A 20,502-nucleotide genomic window follows, 5' to 3' on the forward strand; every position below is an offset into this window, starting at 1 on the left:
CTTCCCCTCCCCCATGGGTTTCTGTTAAGTTTCTCAGGATCCACATAAGAGTGAAACCATATGGTGTCTGTCTTTCTCTGTATGGCTTATTTCACTTAGCATCACACTGTCCAGTTCCATCCACGTTGCTACAAAAGGCCATATTTCATTCTTTCTCATTGCCATGTAGTATTCCATTGTGTATATAAACCACAATTTCTTTATCCATTCATCAGTTGATGGACATTTAGGCTCTTTCCATAATTTGGCTATTGTTGAGAGTGCTGCTATACACATTGGGGTACAAGTGCCCCTATGCATCAGTACTCCTGTATCCCTTGGGTAAATTCCTAGCAGTGCTATTGCTGGGTCATAGGGTAGGTCTATTTTTAATTTTCTGAGGAACCTCCACACTGCTTTCCAGAGCGGCTGCATCAATTTGCATTCCCACCAACAGTGCAAGAGGGTTCCCGTTTCTCCACATCCTCTCCAGCATCTATAGTCTCCTGATTTGTTCATTTTGGCCACTCTGACTGGCGTGAGGTGATATCTGAGTGTGGAAGGGAAGCATACTTTTAATAGAAGTGAGAACACGGAAGATGGCGGCGTAGGAGGACGCGGGGCTCACAGCGCGTCCGGCCGATCACTTAGATTCCACCTACACCTGCCTAAAGAACCCAGAAAACCGCCAGAGGATTAGCAGAGGGGAGTCTCAGGAGTCAAGCGCAGACGAGAGCCCCACGGAAGAGGGTAGGAAGGGCGGCGAGGCGGTGCGCGCTCCACGGACTGGCGGGAGGGAGCCGGGGCGGAGGGGCGGCTCGCCGGCCAAGCAGAGCCCCCGAGTCTGGCTGGCAAAAGCGGAGGGGCCGGACAGACTGTGTTCCGACAGCAAGCGCGACTTAGCGTCTGGGAGGTCATAAGTTAACAGCTCTGCTCGGAAAGCGGGAAGGCTGGAGGACAAAGGGAGGGAGAGCTGCTGAGCCCCCGGACGGCAGAGCTCAGCTTGGCGGGGAACAAAGGTGCCAGCGCCATCTCCCCCGCCCATCCCCCAGCCAAAATCCCAAAGGGAACCACTTCCTGCCAGGGAACTTGCTCGCTCAGCGCAAACACCCAACTCTGTGCTTCTGCGGAGCCAAACCTCCGGCAGCGGATCTGACTCCCTCCCGCTGCCACAGGGCCCCTCCTGAAGTGGATCACCTAAGGAGAAGCGAGCTAAGCCTGCCCCTCCAGCCCCCGTGCACCTTGCCTACCCACCCCAGCTAATACGCCAGATCCCCAGCAACACAAGCCTGGCAGTGTGCAAGTAGCCCAGACGGGACACGCCACCCCACAGTGAATCCTGCCCCTAGGAGAGGGGAAGAGAAGGCACACACCAGTCTGACTGTGGCCCCAGCAGTGGGCTGGGGGCAGACATCGGGTCGGACTGCGGCCCCGCCCACTAACTCCAGTTATACACCACAGCACAGGGGAAGTGCCCTGCAGGTCCTCACCACGCCAGGGACTCTCCAAAATGACCAAACGGAAGAATTCCCCTCAGAAGAATCTCCAGGAAATAACAACAGCTAATGAACTGATCAAAAAGGATTTAAATAATATAACAGAAAGTGAATTTAGAATAATAGTCATAAAATTAATCGCTGGGCTTGAAAACAGTATACAGGACAGCAGAGAATCTCTTGCCATAAAGATCGAGGGACTAAGGAACAGTCACGAGGAGTTGAAAAACGCTTTAAACGAAATGCAAAACAAAATGGAAACCACAATGGCTCGGCTTGAAGAGGCAGAGGAGAGAATAGGTGAACTAGAAGATAAAGTTATGGAGAAAGAGGAAGCTGAAAGAAAGAGAGATAAAAAAATCCAGGAGTATGAGGGGAAAATTAGAGAACTAAGTGATACACTAAAAAAAAATAATATACGCATAATTGGTATCCCAGAGGAGGAAGAGAGAGGGAAGGGTGCTGAAGGGGTACTTGAACAAATTATAGCTGAGAACTTCCCTGAACTGGGGAAGGAAAAAGGCATTGAAATCCAAGAGGCACAGAGAACTCCCTTCAGACGTAACTTGAATCGATCTTCTGCACGACATATCATAGTGAAACTGGCAAAATACAAGGATAAAGAGAAAATTCTGAAAGCAGCAAGGGATAAACGTGCCCTCACATATAAAGGGAGACCTATAAGACTCGTGACTGATCTCTCCTTTGAAACTTGGCAGGCCAGAAAGGCTTGGCACGATATCTACAGTGTGCTAAACAGAAAAAATATGCAGCCGAGAATCCTTTATCCAGCAAGTCTGTCATTTAGAATAGAAGGAGAGATAAAGGTCTTCCCAAACAAACAAAAACTGAAGGAATTTGTCACCACGAAACCAGCCCTACAAGAGATCCTAAGGGGGATCCTGTGAGACAAAGTACCAGAGACATCACTACAAGCATAAAACATACAGACATCACAATGACTCTAAACCCATATCTTTCTATAATAACACTGAATGTAAATGGATTAAATGCGCCAACTAAAAGACATAGGGTATCAGAATGGATAAAAAAACAAGACCCATCTATTTGCTGTCTACAAGAGACTCATTTTAGATCTGAGGACACCTTTAGATTGAGAGTAAGGGGATGGAGAACTATTTATCATGCTCCTGGAAGCCAAAAGAAAGCTGGAGTAGCCATACTTATATCAGACAAACTAGACTTTAAATTAAAGGCTGTAACAAGAGATGAAGAAGGGCATTATATAATAATCACAGGGTCTATCCACCAGGAAGAGCTAACTATTATAAATGTCTATGCGCCAAATACCCGAGCCCCCAGATATATAAAACAATTACTCATAAACATAAGCAACCTTATTGATAAGAATGTGGTCATTGCAGGGGACTTTAACACCCCACTTACAGAAATGGATAGATCATCTAGACACACAGTCAATAAAGAAACAAGGGCCCTGAATGATACATTGGATCAGATGGACTTGACAGATATATTTAGAACTCTGCATCCCAAAGCAACAGAATATACTTTCTTCTCGAGTGCACATGGAACATTCTCCAAGATAGATCATATACTGGGTCACAAAACAGCCCTTCATAAGTTTACAAGAATTGAAATTATACCATGCATACTTTCAGACCACAATGCTATGAAGCTTGAAATCAACCACAGGAAAAAGTCTGGAAAACCTCCAAAAGCATGGAGGTTAAAGAACACCCTACTAACGAATGAGTGGGTCAACCAGGCAATTAGAGAAGAAATTAAAATATATATGGAAACAAACGAAAATGAAAATACAACAATCCAAACGCTTTGGGATGCAGCGAAGGCAGTCCTGAGAGGAAAATACATTGCAATCCAGGCCTATCTCAAGAAACAAGAAAAATCCCAAATACAAAATCTAACAGCACACCTAAAGGAAATAGAAGCAGAACAGCAAAGGCAGCCTAAACCCAGCAGAAGAAGAGAAATAATAAAGATCAGAGCAGAAATAAACAATATAGAATCTAAAAAAACTGTAGAGCAGATCAACGAAACCAAGAGTTGGTTTTTTGAAAAAATAAACAAAATTGACAAACCTCTAGCCAGGCTTCTCAAAAAGAAAAGGGAGATGACCCAAATAGATAAAATCATGAATGAAAATGGAATGATTACAACCAATCCCTCAGAGATACAAACAATTATCAGGGAATACTATGAAAAATTATATGCCAGCAAATTGGACAACCTGGAAGAAATGGACAAATTTCTAAACACCCACACTCTTCCAAAACTCAATCAGGAGGAAATAGAAAGCTTGAACAGACCCATAACCAGCGAAGAAATTGAATCGGTTATCAAAAATCTCCCAACAAATAAGAGTCCAGGACCAGATGGCTTCCCAGGGGAGTTCTACCAGACATTTAAAGCAGAGATAATACCTATCCTTCTCAAGCTATTCCAAGAAATAGAAAGGGAAGGAAAACTTCCAGACTCATTCTATGAAGCCAGTATTACTTTGATTCCTAAACCAGACAGAGACCCAGTAAAAAAAGAGAACTACAGGCCAATATCCCTGATGAATATGGATGCAAAAATTCTTAATAAGATACTAGCAAATCGAATTCAACAGCATATAAAAAGAATTATTCACCATGATCAAGTGGGATTCATTCCTGGGATGCAGGGCTGGTTCAACATTCGCAAATCGATCACCGTGATACATCACATTAACAAAAAAAAAGAGAAGAACCATATGATCCTGTCAATCGATGCAGAAAAGGCCTTTGACAAAATCCAGCACCCTTTCTTAATAAAAACCCTTGAGAAAGTCGGGATAGAAGGAACATACTTAAAGATCATAAAGGCCATTTATGAAAAGCCCACAGCTAACATCATCCTCAACGGGGAAAAACTGAGAGCTTTTTCCCTGAGATCAGGAACACGACAGGGATGCCCACTGTCACCGCTGTTGTTCAATATAGTGCTGGAAGTTCTAGCATCAGCAATCAGACAACAAAAGGAAATCAAAGGCATCAAAATTGGCAAAGATGAAGTCAAGCTTTCGCTTTTTGCAGATGACATGATATTATACATGGAAAATCCGATAGACTCCACCAAAAGTCTGCTAGAACTGATACATGAATTCAGCAAAGTTGCAGGATACAAAATCAATGTGCAGAAATCAGTTGCATTCTTATACACTAACAATGAAGCAACAGAAAGACAAATGAAGAAACTGATCCCATTCACAATTGCACCAAGAAGCATAAAATACCTAGGAATAAATCTAACCAAAGATGTAAAAGATCTGTATGCTGAAAACTATAGAAAGCTTATGCAGGTAATTGAAGAAGATATAAAGAAATGGAAAGACATTCCATGCTCATGGATTGGAAGAATAAATATTGTCAAAATGTCAATACTACCCAAAGCTATCTACACATTCAATGCAATCCCAATCAAAATTGCACCAGCATTCTTCTCGAAACTAGAACAAGCAATCCTAAAATTCATATGGAACCACAAAAGGCCCCGAATAGCCAAAGTAATTTTGAAGAAGAAGACCAAAGCAGGAGGCATCACAATCCCAGAATTTAGCCTCTACTACAAAGCTGTCATCATCAAGACAGCATGGTATTGGCATAAAAACAGACACATAGACCAATGGAATAGAATAGAAACCCCAGAACTAGACCCACAAACGTATGGCCAACTCATCTTTGACAAAGCAGGAAAGAACATCCAATGGAAAAAAGACAGTCTCTTTAACAAATGGTGCTGGGAGAACTGGACAGCAACATGCAGAAGGCTGAAACTAGACCACTTTCTCACACCATTCACAAAAATAAACTCAAAATGGATAAAGGACCTGAATGTGAGACAGGAAACCATCAAAACCTTAGAGGAGAAAGCAGGAAAAGACCTCTCTGACCTCAGCCGTAGCAATCTCTTACTCGGCACATCCCCAAAGGCAAGGGAATTAAAAGCAAAAGTGAATTACTGGGACCTTATGAAGATAAAAAGCTTCTGCACAGCAAAGGAAACAACCAACAAAACTAAAAGGCAGCCAACGGAATGGGAAAAGATATTTGCAAATGACACATCGGACAAAGGGCTAGTATCCAAAATCTATAAAGAGCTCATCAAACTCCACACCCGAAAAACAAATAACCCAGTGAAGAAATGGGCAGAAAACATGAATAGACACTTCTCTAAAGAAGACATCCGGATGGCCAACAGGCACATGAAAAGATGCTCAACGTCGCTCCTTATCAGGGAAATACAAATCAAAACCACACTCAGATACCACCTCACGCCAGTCAGAGTGGCCAAAATGAAGAAATCAGGAGACTATAGATGCTGGAGAGGATGTGGAGAAACAGGAACCCTCTTGCACTGTTGGTGGGAATGCAAATTGGTGCAGCCGCTCTGGAAAGCAGTGTGGAGGTTCCTCAGAAAATTAAAAATAGACCTACCCTATGACCCAAGGGATACAGGAGTACTGATGCATAGGGGCACCTGTACCCCAATGTTTATAGCGGCACTCTCAACAATAGCCAAATTATGGAAAGAGCCTAAATGTCCATCAACTGATGAATGGATAAAGAAATTGTGGTTTATATACACAATGGAATACTACGTGGCAATGAGAAAAAATGAAATATGGCCTTTTGTAGCAACATGGATGGAACTGGAGAGTGTGATGCTAAGTGAAATAAGCCATACAGAGAAAGACAGATACCATATGGTTTCACTCTTATGTGGATCCTGAGAAACATAATAGAAACCCATGGGGGAGGGGAAGGAAAGAAAAAAAAAAAAAAAAAAGAGGTTAGAGTGGGAGAGAGCCAAAGCATAAGAGACTGTTAAAAACTGAGAACTGAGGGTTGATGGGGGGTGGGAGGGAGGGCAGGGTGGGTGATGGGTATTGAGGAGGGCACCTTTTGGGATGAGCACTGGGTGTTGTATGGAAACCAATTTGACAGTAAATTTCATATATTAAAAAATAAAAAAATAAAAAAAAAAAAGAAGTGAGAACACATCGGCTTCCAATCCTTGCCTCTATTCAGTGAAAACAGGTAAGAGAGACGACAAAGCCCTGTCCCTTCAAAATGGCAGTCAGCAGTGATAAAATCACCATTCCAAACCATGGGGCCACTGGCCAAAAGTGACAAAAGGGATATCGATGTGGTATGCAAGTCTGCGGACTGAAGAACCCAGGCTAAAAGGGAACGACTTACTGAAATGCTATATTCTCAAATACTCATTCAAAACAAAATTACCTCTGTCAATTAAATATTGCTCTTGGCTTTATTCTCCACCCTGACTTCCCAAGAAGACACGTTCGCGCATACACGCGTGCGCGCGCGCGCACACACACACACACACACACACACTTGACTCTCATTGAAACTTACTTCCAAGAGTTTTTAAGGCTCTTGTCTATTGGGAGGTAAGTACAAAGCACGTCCCAGGTATAGAAAAACCTGTGAAGGAAGGAAAATTAGCTACATCTGCATTCTGAAACTTAATTGCAACAGTTCCTCAGAATAAAAGCCCTAGATTAGAAATCAGAATTCTGCGATCAGCTCTGCCATGGAGCAAGCTAAACATGACAACCTAAGCAAGTGATTCCACTTTCTGAGTCTCAGTTTTCTTCATCTTATGCTGAGAGACTTAGAGAAATATTCCCCTGTACTAAGGAGAAAAGGTACTAGAGGTAAAGAAAAGGAAAGGCTTTGGAGAAAGAATGAGCAGGTACAATAAGGGTACTGTCTTAATGGATAAGTAAAGAGAAGTACGGTACAGTGGTAGTGAAGCTAGATTCTGGAAGCTGTTAAAAGCTGAGCTAGAATTAAGAAGCTAAAGCCCAGGGAACCCCTTTGAAACAAAGTTTCAATCTCTTGACCCTACTGGTTAACTTCTTTGTGAGAGGTTCTTGAACAGAAGTATGAGAGGATGAAAATAATTGGAATACTAGTCATCAGGATGAATTGCGAGGCAGCAAGTTCAGGGAAATCAAATATTTTTCATCGTGCAAATCTGATAAGGGCCTCCACTTGGGTGGTGGCAAAGGGTAATTCAAGCCCTTACAGAGGTCCGGCTTCCCTCAGACTCAAGTCATTCCGTATAATTGAGTTGCTTCCATGGATCTTCTTGGGAATTTGAGCTACTATGCGATTGAAGGTACCTGTCATAGGAATTCAGACCTAATCCAGTCTCCTGTGTGTGTAAATTTAGAATGATGTATAGATGGCATAGCACTTTTTAAAAATACCACAAATGGGATAAATCCAGCTTTTACTTAAACTAGATTTAGATCGGTCTAAGAAATAAGTTTTTTATGGCATTTGCTGAAACCCATGAAAGAATTGCCTTTATTGATTTGCACATTTCTATCATGCCCTTAATGACCATTATACAAAAGAGTGTGTTCCATGCACCACGTACTGTTTAAGGCACTTTGCATGCACCATCTCATTTAATCATCACAAAATCTCTGAGGCAGGTACTGTTATTACTCCTACTTTACAGATGAGAATACACTGCAGAGAGAGACTCAGTAACTTGCCCACATTTGTAGCACAAACCAGAGACAGACCTGGGAATCCGAGGCTGGGATGCAGTCCTTTCTTTTTGCTTCTAAACACACTGCCTCTGATCCAAAAGGATTGGTCTGTAGGGGCAGCACAAGTTTGCCCTCCACACCCATCCCACCTCAAAGAAAACAAGTGTTAATGATGGGTCACTTTAGGACCAAGAATGTTATCGAGGACAGAGTGTTCAGATTTTTGTTACCCTTGTAGCAGAATGCCCTTCGGAGATGAAATTTATCATAGCACAGCTCAGATCAGTCAGTGCTTCAACTATCGACATGCTCCCAGTGGTGTATCAGGGGTGGGAGGTGCCAGTGGTCCACCCTAGTCAACAATAAAAGCTCTTCTTGGAAAACAGTTCTGTTGCTCTGAGCTTAAAACAATTGCTATGGAGAGAGTTGAGTTTTAATAATACGTATAAATTTCAAATCACTACATTTGTATTTCTTATCCTTTGATAGTTTATATTCTACCCGGAAGTTAATTCAGAGAACTCCAATGATACAATCCATTCAGGCTTGCTTGTTTTGGCTATAATTTGTGTCTCTATTCCTGTGGTATTACATATGGCTGTCCTTAAATGGTAGATTCTAGGAGCCCCTGAGTGGCTCAGTCAGTTGAGCGTCCGACTTCAGCTCAGGTCATGATCTCCTGATTCATGAGTTCGAGTCCCTTGTCAGGCTTGCTGCTGTCAGCCTGTCAGCTCAGAGCCTGCTTGAGCCTGCTCTGTCCCCCTCTCTCTGTCCCTCCACTGCTTGCACTTTCCCAAAAATAAATATTTTTTTTAAAAACACCCAGTAGATTCTAAATAATAATAGCACCATGTTTGTAAACCGAGGAAATAGAACTAGAGATAGTTCAATTACGTAGTTCATTCTAAAGCAATGGATTACATCATGTCAATGTTCTCTATCATTCAGCCAATTTCTGATTTTTGCAGAAGATGAAAAAAACCTCAGAAGTTTTTACAGTATATATAACAGAAATTTATGATAAATTGTTTCCTGAAGATATTTTAGTGAGATTTTTTTTACTCTTCTAAAATTGATCCTGAAGGAACAAAAAATGGACAGTACTGAAATTCCTGAAACTTTTTATAAAATCGGATTATTGAGGAATTTCTGATAAATATATTCTCATTTTTAAACCTTTTCCTAACTATTTTAAATATTCATTACTTCATAGGAAAAAATATTTCAAATTTCAAATGAATGAAAATGTTCATTAAACTCTGATCAAAGATGATTTAATATATCTGACTATACTGAACATGAATATGTAAAGATCTATTTTTTTTTATTTTATTTAAATCCAAGTTAGTCAACATGTAGTGTAATAATGGTTTCAGGAGTAGAATTTAGTGACTCGTCACCTACATATAACACCCAGTGCTCATCCCAACAAGTGCCCTCCTTAATGCCCACCACCCATTTAGCCCATCCCCCTCCACCCAATACCCCTCAAGCAATCCTCAGTTTGCTCCCTGTATTTAAGAGTCTCTTATGGTGTGCCCCCCTCTCTGTTTTTATCTTATTTTTCTTTCCCTTCCCCTATGTTCATCCATTTCGTTTCTTAAATTCCACATATGAGTGAAATCATGATATTTATCTTTTCCTGACTGACTTATTTTGCTTAGCATAATACATTCTTGTTCCATCCACGTTATTGCAAATGGCAAGATTTCATTCTTTTTGACTGCTGAGTAATATTCCATTATATATATGATGCATCTTTGCATCTGCAAAGATCTATTTTAACAAGGTCACTGGCAATTTTGCAGAAGGTGGCTTGAAAACATGCAGAAACTGTAATACTATTGCTTACCACTATAACAAATAAGTTTTTCTTTTTTCAAAAAAACATGTTAACACAATTAATCTACAGGTTTTTTTCCTTTTCGACTATAATATTCATTTCATTCTTTAAGTTTTTAATGTTTTTTTTATTGGCAGGACTATATATATCAACTTCAATTTTGAAAATGTCAACATACATATTTCTTTTCTGGCTCTTATTATTTTTTGTTTCATTTCATAATTGCTGAAAATACTTCTGTCATAGAGGAAGATTATTAAACAATGATTCTCTCTGAGTATCAAGTATGATAGGTACTACCCCACCTATCTGAGCTCTGAATGTGGGAGTGAAGGCTCACACCCAGACAGACTGCCACTCTGCAGTTGGATCCTGTGTATTTCTATGCTTCCAAGATTCTGGTGCAAAATTCCTGGTCATGCTGATACAAGCACCCTGGGATGTTAACACCCAAGAAAACTTGGAGCCTAGAGGGTCACCATACATCCAGTGCAGATGGGGGTCAGGGTCCAGTTTTGATTGAGCCTATTACCTGAAGGACACATGTATGTTATTGCATCGGGATCTTTGGCACTGGGACCACAGAAGCCCTTCCTTTATACATATGTAAGGATTAAAAGCCTTGGCTTTGGTGAAGGTGGGATCTCCTTGGATTCACTCTATTCAGTGCACAAATGTATTTGGCTGGTCTCCTGGAAGTTGTAGTAGTCCAGTAGCTTATGTCTTAATTGGAACCCAAAACTTCCTTTGGTTAGGTGGAACCCCCCCCCCTTTGGGACAGAGGACAGCAGCTCTGCTTTAAGCCTTAAGAAAAAATCCTTCCCTTTCTCTACCTTTTGTTTCCTTTTCCTCACATCTGTCATTTTGGATTGGCTAGAGGATGGTGAGGGGGCACTTTAGCCCCCTCATAATTTAGGGAGATTATGCCCCTTACACACATCAGATCATCTAGAGATAGACATGCATGTGAAGTTTGACAAGTTTCCCTGCTTGAGAACAATTTATTTAAAGTATAGGTTTTTAGGGGCACCTGGGTGGCTCAGGCAGTTAAGGGTCCAACCCTTGATTTCGACTCAGATCATGATCTCACAGTTTGTGGATTCGAGCCCCAAGTCAGGCTTCACTCTGACAGTGCAGAGCCTGCTTGGGATTCTCTCTCTCTCTCTCTCTCTCTCTCTCTCTCTCTCCCTCTGTCTCTGCCCCTATGCCACTTGCATGCATGTGCACTCTCTCTCTCTCTCAAAATAAATAAACTTAAAAAAAATAAAGCATTGGTTTTTAAACTACACTATTGGTTCCATTAGTGGAACATGAAATTAAATTTTGTATTTGGTATAAGTAGCAATCAAAAAATAGAACTGGATAGAATTTTTATAATTTTTTAAGAATTAGATAGAATTATTTTTTATTTTTTATTAAAAAATTTTTTAATGTTTATTTATTTTTGAGAGAGAGACAGAGTGCAAGTGGGGGAGGGGAAAAGAGAGAGCCAGAGACACAGAATCCAAAGCAGGCTCCAGGCTCACAGCTGTCAGCACAGAGCCCGATGCGGGGCACGCACTCACATGAGATCATGACCTGAACTGAAGTCGGACACTTAACCGACTGAGCCACCCAGGTGTCTTTGGATAGAATTTTTGAAAACTCAGAAGGCCTTACTCATCACATGAAAAATGTTTTTTGTTTGTTTTGTTTTTTTAGAGAAAGAGAGAGAGAGCGTGCGACCACAAGACCAGGAGGGGAGAGACAAAGGGAGAGTGAGAGAGAGAATCTTAAGCAGGCTCCGTGGTCAGCCCAGAATCCAATGTGGGGATTTCACAGCTATGAGATCATAACCTGAACCAAAACCGGAGCTGGGCACTTAAACAACTAGGCCACGCAGGCATCCCGAGAAATATTATTTTTGAAATTTGGGGAGACTTCTCCTTCAGGGGGTTGTGTATATGTGTCTCTGTTGGACAGTGATGTAAAATATATTTCTAACTTGGGAACATGGTCAAAAATGTCTGCAAGTCATTGACATGGAAGGCCAACACTAGATGGTAAGCTCAGGGAATGTCTGAGAAAATCTCTCTCCTGCTCTTTGAAGGCCCCAAGCTTTTACCTGCCTTCTCAAAGGACACCTTGTAGCTCCTCAGGGTTCCTTTCCAAGGCCCTATCCTTTGACCTCTCCTTCAGAAACCTAAGAGTATCAAAGGAGGTGGAGGAACATTCCTGGTCACACCCAACACTGACAAAATTCTGCACTTGTTCTAAAACCATTAATGAGGATTTGTCCGTTATACTATTTCCTGTTCCTTATTAACTGTCCAACATGAAGAATTTCTTTATGAAATTAGAAAAAAGGGGGAGGGGGGCGCCTGAGTGGCTTAGTCGATTGAGTGTGGGTTCAAACCCCACATCAGGCTTTTTGCTGACAGTGTGGAGCCTGCTTCAGATTCTGTCTCTCTGTCCTTCCCCCACTTAACTGCACTTGTTCTCTCTCTCTCTCTCTCTCTCAAAAGTAAACATTAAAAAAATTTTTTTAAAGAAATTAGATGAAAGAAAACCCTCTTCTCTATAAGTTGGTAGGTGCCCTCCCTTTGACCCTGAGTGCTGGAAAGCTCCAAAGCTTCTGGCATGTTTGACCCTTGTCACTGTAATGTGGTTCAGCCTCCTCCATTCCTTAGTCCTGGCTTTCTTTCAAGTGTTTGCATTGTGTTTACTCCATTTTAATGACAGATGCCCAAATCCCTTCTGAAAACAGAAAGAATGTATGTGGAAAATATAAATGTCACTCCACTGGGCAGTGAGGCTTTCTATGGTTAGGACTGAGTCTTTTCTCCATATACTCCTTAATGCCTGCCTCACCAAGTTTGGTGAGTAAGGCATAACTGAATTCAATATTAAAGACATACAAAATGCAGGAAAAAGTGAGCCAAAAAAGAAAGAAAGCTTAATTTTAATGTAGGCTTTAAATGCCTACTTACCGCTAAATGATTATCTTCTCTTTTCGTTTCTTTTTTTTATTCACTCTCAAATCCATGCCATGTTGATGGCTATGTACTCTGTCCACACCGATGCAAACTTCAAGAGCTATTCTTGCCTGGAAAAAAAGGAAGAAAGCATTGGAAAAGGAGAACCAGGACAGTCTAAGTATTAGAAGTTGACACATTGGGAAGTTGAATCATGAACACCGACCATGGGCCAAAGAAGAGGGATTAATAGTATCCTTGTCCCTTTCCCTGACTGATTTTTGTCCACAGCACAAATAACCTTCTAATATACTATATCATTTACTTATTTATTTTATTTTCCCCTTCCCCCTAAAGTGTAAGCTCCATGAGAGTAGGGATGTTTTTCCCACTGCTATATCCTCAGTACACCGCACATAGTAGCTCTCAATTATCTCCAGAAACCACACTTAACCAATATTCTATTCTACTTCTTGAAACAATCATTAGTTTCTGCCACTCTATCTTCCCCAGCCCCACCATAGCTAATCAGCTTACTTGAGTCTATCAGGCATGAACTTCTATCTAATATAGGGAAGGGCGGGGTAAGTTTTAAGGTTTAAGAATCCTAAACTGAGTACGACTTCTGTGTATCTTCTAAACTCCAACAAATCCTCAAACGCTCGCAAGGGAAGGTGTGGCGTTCTTAGGACCTAATGTACTTAGTGACCAGGAGACCAGCTCAGGGTCTCCCTGCAGCCCTGTCTGCATATCAACAGCTACCGACACAAACACAGCTGTCAGGCTTAATGGGCTCTTTCTCCATTTCACCCACAAACAAACTGGAGAGATCAAAAAAATAACTTAAGTGTACCAGCATAAAAGCCACTCATTAAGCTAAGCTTCCAGTCTCCTTTCCTTTGTGTTTCATTGAAAAGAACAGGACACAGAGATAAATAAATGTTTTGGTTCATTTTAGAAGTCCTGATCACTGAGAAGGCAACAGGACAGAGTTTAAAGCCTACCAGATTCTAAGTCAGGAGATCTAGATTCTAGTCATACTTTGGTTACTGCTGTAACTCTTGGTCAATCAAATTCTATCTGGGACTCAGGTTTCTGGTCTGCGAAATGTGGATGATAGCCTTAATAATCTCAGGTGGTGGCTATGAAGGTAAAAGCAAACAATGTTTTGTAGAAACAGGGAATCATACTAATATAAAATAATATCAAATGCTACCCTCCCCTGAAATTATATATATATATATATATATATATATATATGTATATATATATATATATATATATATGATTCAAAAGGTTACAAGTATGTAGAAAGGGCAGTAAAAAATGATAGGTGAATATCCAAGGGTATGTCCGTAGACAGCAAATTAATTTTCTACTTTCTGAGTTTGCCAAGTAGGGTATTTAACAACACTGCTAGATATATATTATTTTCCCATTTAAAGATGATAAAGTGAGGTTTAGAAACCATTGATTCATTCAACATACATTTATGGAGCACCGCCAATTTAGGCGCTGAAAGTTAAGTTACTTTCCCAAGGCAACACTACAGCCAGGCAACAAAATCAGGATTCATACCTAGGTCTGTCTGAGTCTAAAACCCACTTTAACAAAAATGATCCAAAGTCTCTGGAAGCTGTAAGGAACCCTAGAGCTCATTCATTCCCAACCTTCTACTCCATGAAAGATTAAATTCCATGGAAGGGTCTTTGCATCATTAAAAACTAAGATGAGAGCATCAACAGGCTGCTTACCAGTATTCCCAGATGACATCGCCAGCATATTGGACGACAAAGCAGAATCCAGTAATTCAGTTTAACAATTATTTACTGGTCACCAAGGATGAGCCAGGTAACATGCCAGGTGTTTGTGGAGACACAAACCTGAATAAGTATGTTCCTTCCCTGGAGAAGCTCAAAAGCTAATAGAGAAAACAGACATGGGGAAGGACAAAGGCATTGAAGGACAGCTGGAGATCCCTCTTGACAAACTTGTTTCTGAGTATGAGAGACAAACAGCCCCTGGGTTTAACTCTGTGTGTTTCATTGTTGCTTTTCATGTGAGTGTGGAGGCTGGGAGGACACTGAGGTTTTACAGAGGTGAAGCAGGTAAATGTTAGGCACCCTGCAGGTAGGTTATGTGAAGTATGGGCGAAATTCAAGTTTCGTTAAAAATAATCAATCTTTGGCTGTACTAACTAACTGTAGTAACGTGTGATTAGTATTTCCCGATTCCCAAAACATTTCTTCAAAAAATTATCCCTTCCAAGCAAAAACATTATGATTTGCCAAAAAGCCCTGATAACTTTTCTTTCAGGAAATGAAGATGCAGAAATTCTGCTCTTTCTACTTTTCTTTGCCATACAAAATTAACCCTCATTAATCCATCCCCTCAGGCTCATCGGTATTAAGAGTTTTATGTTAAATTAGTTTCCATTGCAAGCGGGGGGTGTCAGGGAAGAATATATACCCTCTTTTTTTTAATACTCTGAAACATATTCTGAAACATATATGGCAGGCAAGCATCTCAGAAAAATGAGTCACATTTCCATATGAAGATACAGGATTATCAGTAAACTTGATGAAATCTAAGTTCTCTTTCCCAGACATAATTGCCATACGGGAGCGTTCTCTCTCCCTGTTCTCCATCTTCATTAATATGCATGCAGCAGCGAGCGCTCTGCAGAGCAGGGAGGCACAGTGAATCTCTGAAGTTTAAAGTTTGTTAAAATGCACATAACTGTACATATTAAAAATCATAGCTTCTTCTGTCTCCTAGATGCATAGGGGAACTAGGTTTGAAATTAAAGATAAAAAAGGAAAGTGCAGAAAATTGTTCTGTTTCCCTCTCTGTCATATATTCATCAGGATAGAGCTGCACGACACATTCAATGAAATAAAATTAGTTTTTATAACTCAATGGGAGTTCTAGGAGAGCACCTGAACACAGTATTTGCAATGAACATTTGGAAAGACCTAGTCTCTCAGCCCCAAAGCAGTGATGCAGGTTCTATGAATATTAATGAAGAATAACCGCACCAACAGGCAAATAGTTCTCTAATGTCCATATCCTCCTTTTTTTCTCCTCCAAAATGTTCCTTTCAATGCCTCTTGAACATCTCAAGCAAATGTCTCGTGCTTTGTGCCCTATACTTAGAATCATACTTGCTAGCTTAATTTCATATAGAAGGCTTTAGAACTGGAGTTGGCTCAGAAGCCACTCATTTTTCAATGGATACTTCCATACCCAGGCTGAAGTGACCTGATCCAGGCCTAGCAAGAATAGCTGGTGAAGATTTCACCTCAAAGTAAATGCCAGTGACCAGTGAGTGTCAAGGATGGATACGCGAGCAGCACATATCAGGAAAGACGTCACAATGAAAAGGAGGAATGAGCCCTCATGGGGTTTCTGCACGGGGTCTAGTGATTTGCTTTATTATCTCATTCAGTTTTTATAATTCTTTGAGGTGAACGTTATTATACTCTCTTTACAAATTCATTCATTCATTCAACAAATATTTTGCAAGCATCTATTACATACCATGCATTGTTTACAAGTAAGCTAGACTGTAAGGTCCTCTCTCTTATGGAGCTTCATTGGATGATATAAATTTGAAAAGCTTTAAACCTACAGATAATTTATGCATAAATATTAATAAAAGGCTACCAAATCAGTTACTAGACATTTCAGATATACATTCAATATCTTTGAAGTGCTTTGTCAACTGTAAAGCAAACATAACAGCTTCACTTATAGGATATTTTATATATTTCATTTATACGACTGAATATTTCTGATCTGGAAAATGGTGATAAAAATACCTACTCCCAGAGTTGCTTTAAGGGCTATAGGAAATGGTATATATACGTTTATAGGCTGAAAACATGTTATTTGCTTCTCTATTTCACTTCCTTTCCCTCCAAATTATTCAAACATAATTTACCACTAGCTGAAATGCAAAATGAGGAACATTTATACTGGATTTCCATGAGGGGAGAAGTAATGAAAAGGTTTCTTCAATGGAACTTACCTATGAGAAAATCCCATTGACTGACATCTGAGGAAGCATTACAGAGAAATTTTGTTGAATGTGAACAAAACAAAACCAAACCCATATTTTTGTGCATCTATACCATTCTATAACCTGTAACAAATATATATAAAATTATAGTCCAGCTTAACTGCAGCAAATTTTATGATAGTCTTCTCTACATTCTTCTTCTAGTATATCTAAAACTTACAGTTTTGAGAAATATATGAGAAGGAAAACAACAATACTTGATAAAACACCAGAAAGGAGTCATCAATGCTACCATGGAGAAATGTTTAATAATAAACCTATGATGAACATCCTAACATTCATGATGATTTCATTTCTCTCATTCTCTCTCTTTCTCATTTGTCTCAAATTTCTCAAAGACAGTACAAAATTTGGAACAATATATTCTCAAAAGTCTCCAGAAGATGGTGATAAAGGCATTACCAGATTGGATTTAGGCTTTCTTTCCACCAGTTAAAAAGATGTTGGTGACACAAACTTTTTTTCTTCTTCCTGAAAAACTCTGTTAAGGAAAATTCCAAAACAGAAGCAATCCCAAAATAATCCTTTTACTAAAAGTCAACAATCCAAAGGATCCTATGATCCAAACTATTTTCCAAATTTCTCCAAAGTCCAAAGACATGCCTGGAAAGTTTTAGTTTTCATCTCAAGAGCCAACATTGAATGCTTTTTCTTCTTACAATAAATATTTGCAATAGAGGTGATCAAAATAATATTTGGGTCCAAAAAAGTTTTTATCATGATTTCCAAAATCTTTTATTTGTTTTTTTTTCAAAATCTTTTAAATATTCCATTTCAGAGATTGACCATAATTAGGCATAATTATGTTTTGTGATGATGTCCTCTGGGAGAGTCTAGAAAACAGTTTTGACATAGTCATGTGACCTTATATAAATGACTGCTCCTCTCTCTGCCTGCTCTTCAACCGTAGAATGAGAGAATTATGACACCCGTCGTTCTCAAAGGAGGTGATCTCCACCCCAATCCCAATCCTCCCTCTCTCTGAGGTATTTTTGGTTTAACAACTGGGGGGTGCTACTGACATCTAGTGGGTAGAGGCCAGGGATGCTCCTAGACATCCTACAGTGTGCAGAATAGCCCCCACAACAATGAATTATCCAGCACAAAATGTCAATCGTGCCTAGTGAGAAACTCTACATTAGAGGATCCATGAAGATGCTTTCAACTTTGAATTTTACAAAGTTAATAGCTATGTTATATGAGGTGGGATATACATTATACATTATATACATAATCTTGAATTTGCATTAAAGCCAAACTTCAGCTTAAATAAATCTCAAGTTTGTCTTAAAGTTCTGAACAATAAGAAAGAAATGAAAGAACTCAGAAGCCAACTAGTTAAGCAATACGTGTTACCTGTCTACAGTAGACATATAGCATGTAGTCTGGAACACATTTTAAGATGTATTTCCAAATGAAATACAAAGCCAACCATTGTGGGTCACACCCGGAAGAAACTGGCTGGAGAACTGCTGGATGACCTGCATGGTCTACTAACAACTTTTTACTTCAAGCCAAAACCTGATTGAAGCCCATATACTTGGCTCAAACTAAAGCAAGACAGTCGTGAAGAGCTAGTTTTTTTAGCAGAGAAGTTTACAATGATTTTCAAATAATTTATTCTTCAAAGGAATTGATGGCGAGTGGGTGGCCAGAGGTGGTAATGGCAGTAGTAGCCAAGACTTAGAATATGCTCAATTCACCCATTAAAATAGAGCAACAAGAGAGCCAAATTAAAAACTTAGCGGCGGGTGGGGGGGGCACGTGGGTGGCTCAGTTGGTTAAACCTCCGACTTCACCTCAGGTCATGATCTCCTAGTCAGTGAGTTAGAGCCAGCATTGGGCTCTGTGCTGACGGCTCAGAGCCTGGAGCCTGCTTCAGATTCTGTGTCTCCCTCTCTCTCTGACCCTCCCCTGCTCACGCTTTGTCTCTCTCTGTCTCTCAAAAAAACCAAACATTTAAAAAAAATTTTAAAACTTAGGACTACATTTACAACAAAATGAGGTGATATGAATCCAAAATATAAGTGGGGACAAACAACCAACAGCCACAAATTCTGCCCACTGCCATTCCTGCAGGAAGTAGGAAAAAAAAAAAAGAGGTCTGTGGTCTTGAGAACAGGAGAACCTCAAAAGAGTCAAGTGGTATTATTGAAAATCATGGAAGGCCAACTTGAGAGTCATGACTGACACCAACATGGTTTTGCTCAACCTAATAGCACGTCTGTAAAAGTACCTTAAAGAACAACCGAAAAGGGCCAGAGCAGTTCAGCTGCTGTGCACACATGAAACTGGCCAGCCAGGGATCCCTTCCAGGACAGGGTCTCCTAATGAGGAGAAACTGCTGAGAGTGGAATCAAAATAAAGAAGGATGAGGACAATAGACACAAAGAAAGGAAATGGTCCAGATAAAAGTGGATCCCGGGAAAATTGTCAAGAAATCTCAGAGATCAAGCTAGGATTGTTTTTAAAATCATGCGTTTTTAGCACTACATGAAAATAAGCAAACAGTAAAAAGAAGAGGGACTTCTGTGAACTTAGGAAAGCTGTCTAAACCAAATCTCCATCTAATGCTAATGGATGGAAAAAGAAAGTTGGAGTAGCCATACTTATATCAGACAAACTAGATTTTAAAACAAAGACTGTAACAAGAGATGAAGAAGGGCATTATAGCATAAGCGGTCTATCCATCCTTCTAATATTTCTGAAAAGTCAAATGCATTTAAAACTGAGTAGCAAAAAGGTTTGAAAGTCTACATCTTAGACAGTGACTATAACAGAAAAAATAATGAGGAGCAGAATAACATCTCTGTAGTCCAGGGCTGTCCAATAAAACTTTCTCCCATGATAAAATTGCTCCGTATTTGTGCTTCCAATACAGTAACTATTAAACACATGTGGCTCTTGACTAGTGAGCTCAATGAAACAAATGTTTAATTTTATTACATTTTAATTAACTCAACTTTAAATAGCCACATGAGGCTAGTAGGTACTATGTTGGGGAGCACAGCTACAGACAACAAAAGCATGCCAAAAGACTCACTCAAAAACAGATCAAAACTGAAACAAAACATTTCAAAATAAGCTAAAGGCACTAAGAAAATCATGCAATTTGAAAGAGCAACAGGAGTCAAATGTATAATGACTTAGAATTGAGATCATAACACTCAAGAAATAATTAAAAATGAAGAAAATGATTTTAGGAAGTAAGACTAAATTAAAAGAAAACAAAAATAAACAAGCACCACAAATGATAAATTATGAGAAACTGGAAGATAAAAAAAGAAAAAATTTAAAAATCAAAAACAGATGAAAATGATTTGGGAAAGAAAACATATTAAAGACTAAGAGGACCCCATATATAGATAATAAGAATAGTTAAAGAAGAAAACCAATGTTAATAAGTACTAAAACAAATTCTAGAGACTATAATTCAAGGACAAATTACTGAAATAAAAGAGACTTGAAATTACATATTGAAAATTCATACCATATACCTGAAAATACAAACCCAGAATGACCAAAAACAAGAGATGCATATTCTAATTAAAACACACACACACACACACACACACACACAGGAATTTAAAGTAAAA

At 39.7% G+C, this 20,502-nt stretch overlaps 1 long non-coding RNA gene across 5 annotated transcripts in view; it reads right to left on the reverse strand.

The window, feature by feature from the left end:
* LOC122237995 overlaps positions 1-20,502 on the reverse strand; it is a 144,073-nt gene that overhangs the window by 14,306 nt on the left and 109,265 nt on the right. For 3 of the 5 annotated variants that reach the window (XR_006216899.1, XR_006216896.1, XR_006216895.1), the window contains 2 exons: positions 14,580-14,746; positions 12,841-12,956 (listed from right to left, as the gene is read on the reverse strand). This is a non-coding gene — a long non-coding RNA (uncharacterized LOC122237995). Of the gene's footprint in view, positions 1-12,840; positions 12,957-14,579; positions 14,747-16,365; positions 16,453-16,855; positions 16,970-20,502 lie in introns of all 5 variants that reach the window. The other 2 variants (XR_006216897.1, XR_006216898.1) reach the window with 2 other exon arrangements.

Source organism: Panthera tigris, chromosome B1, assembly GCF_018350195.1.
Source record: "Panthera tigris isolate Pti1 chromosome B1, P.tigris_Pti1_mat1.1, whole genome shotgun sequence".
NCBI lineage: Eukaryota > Metazoa > Chordata > Mammalia > Carnivora > Felidae > Panthera > Panthera tigris.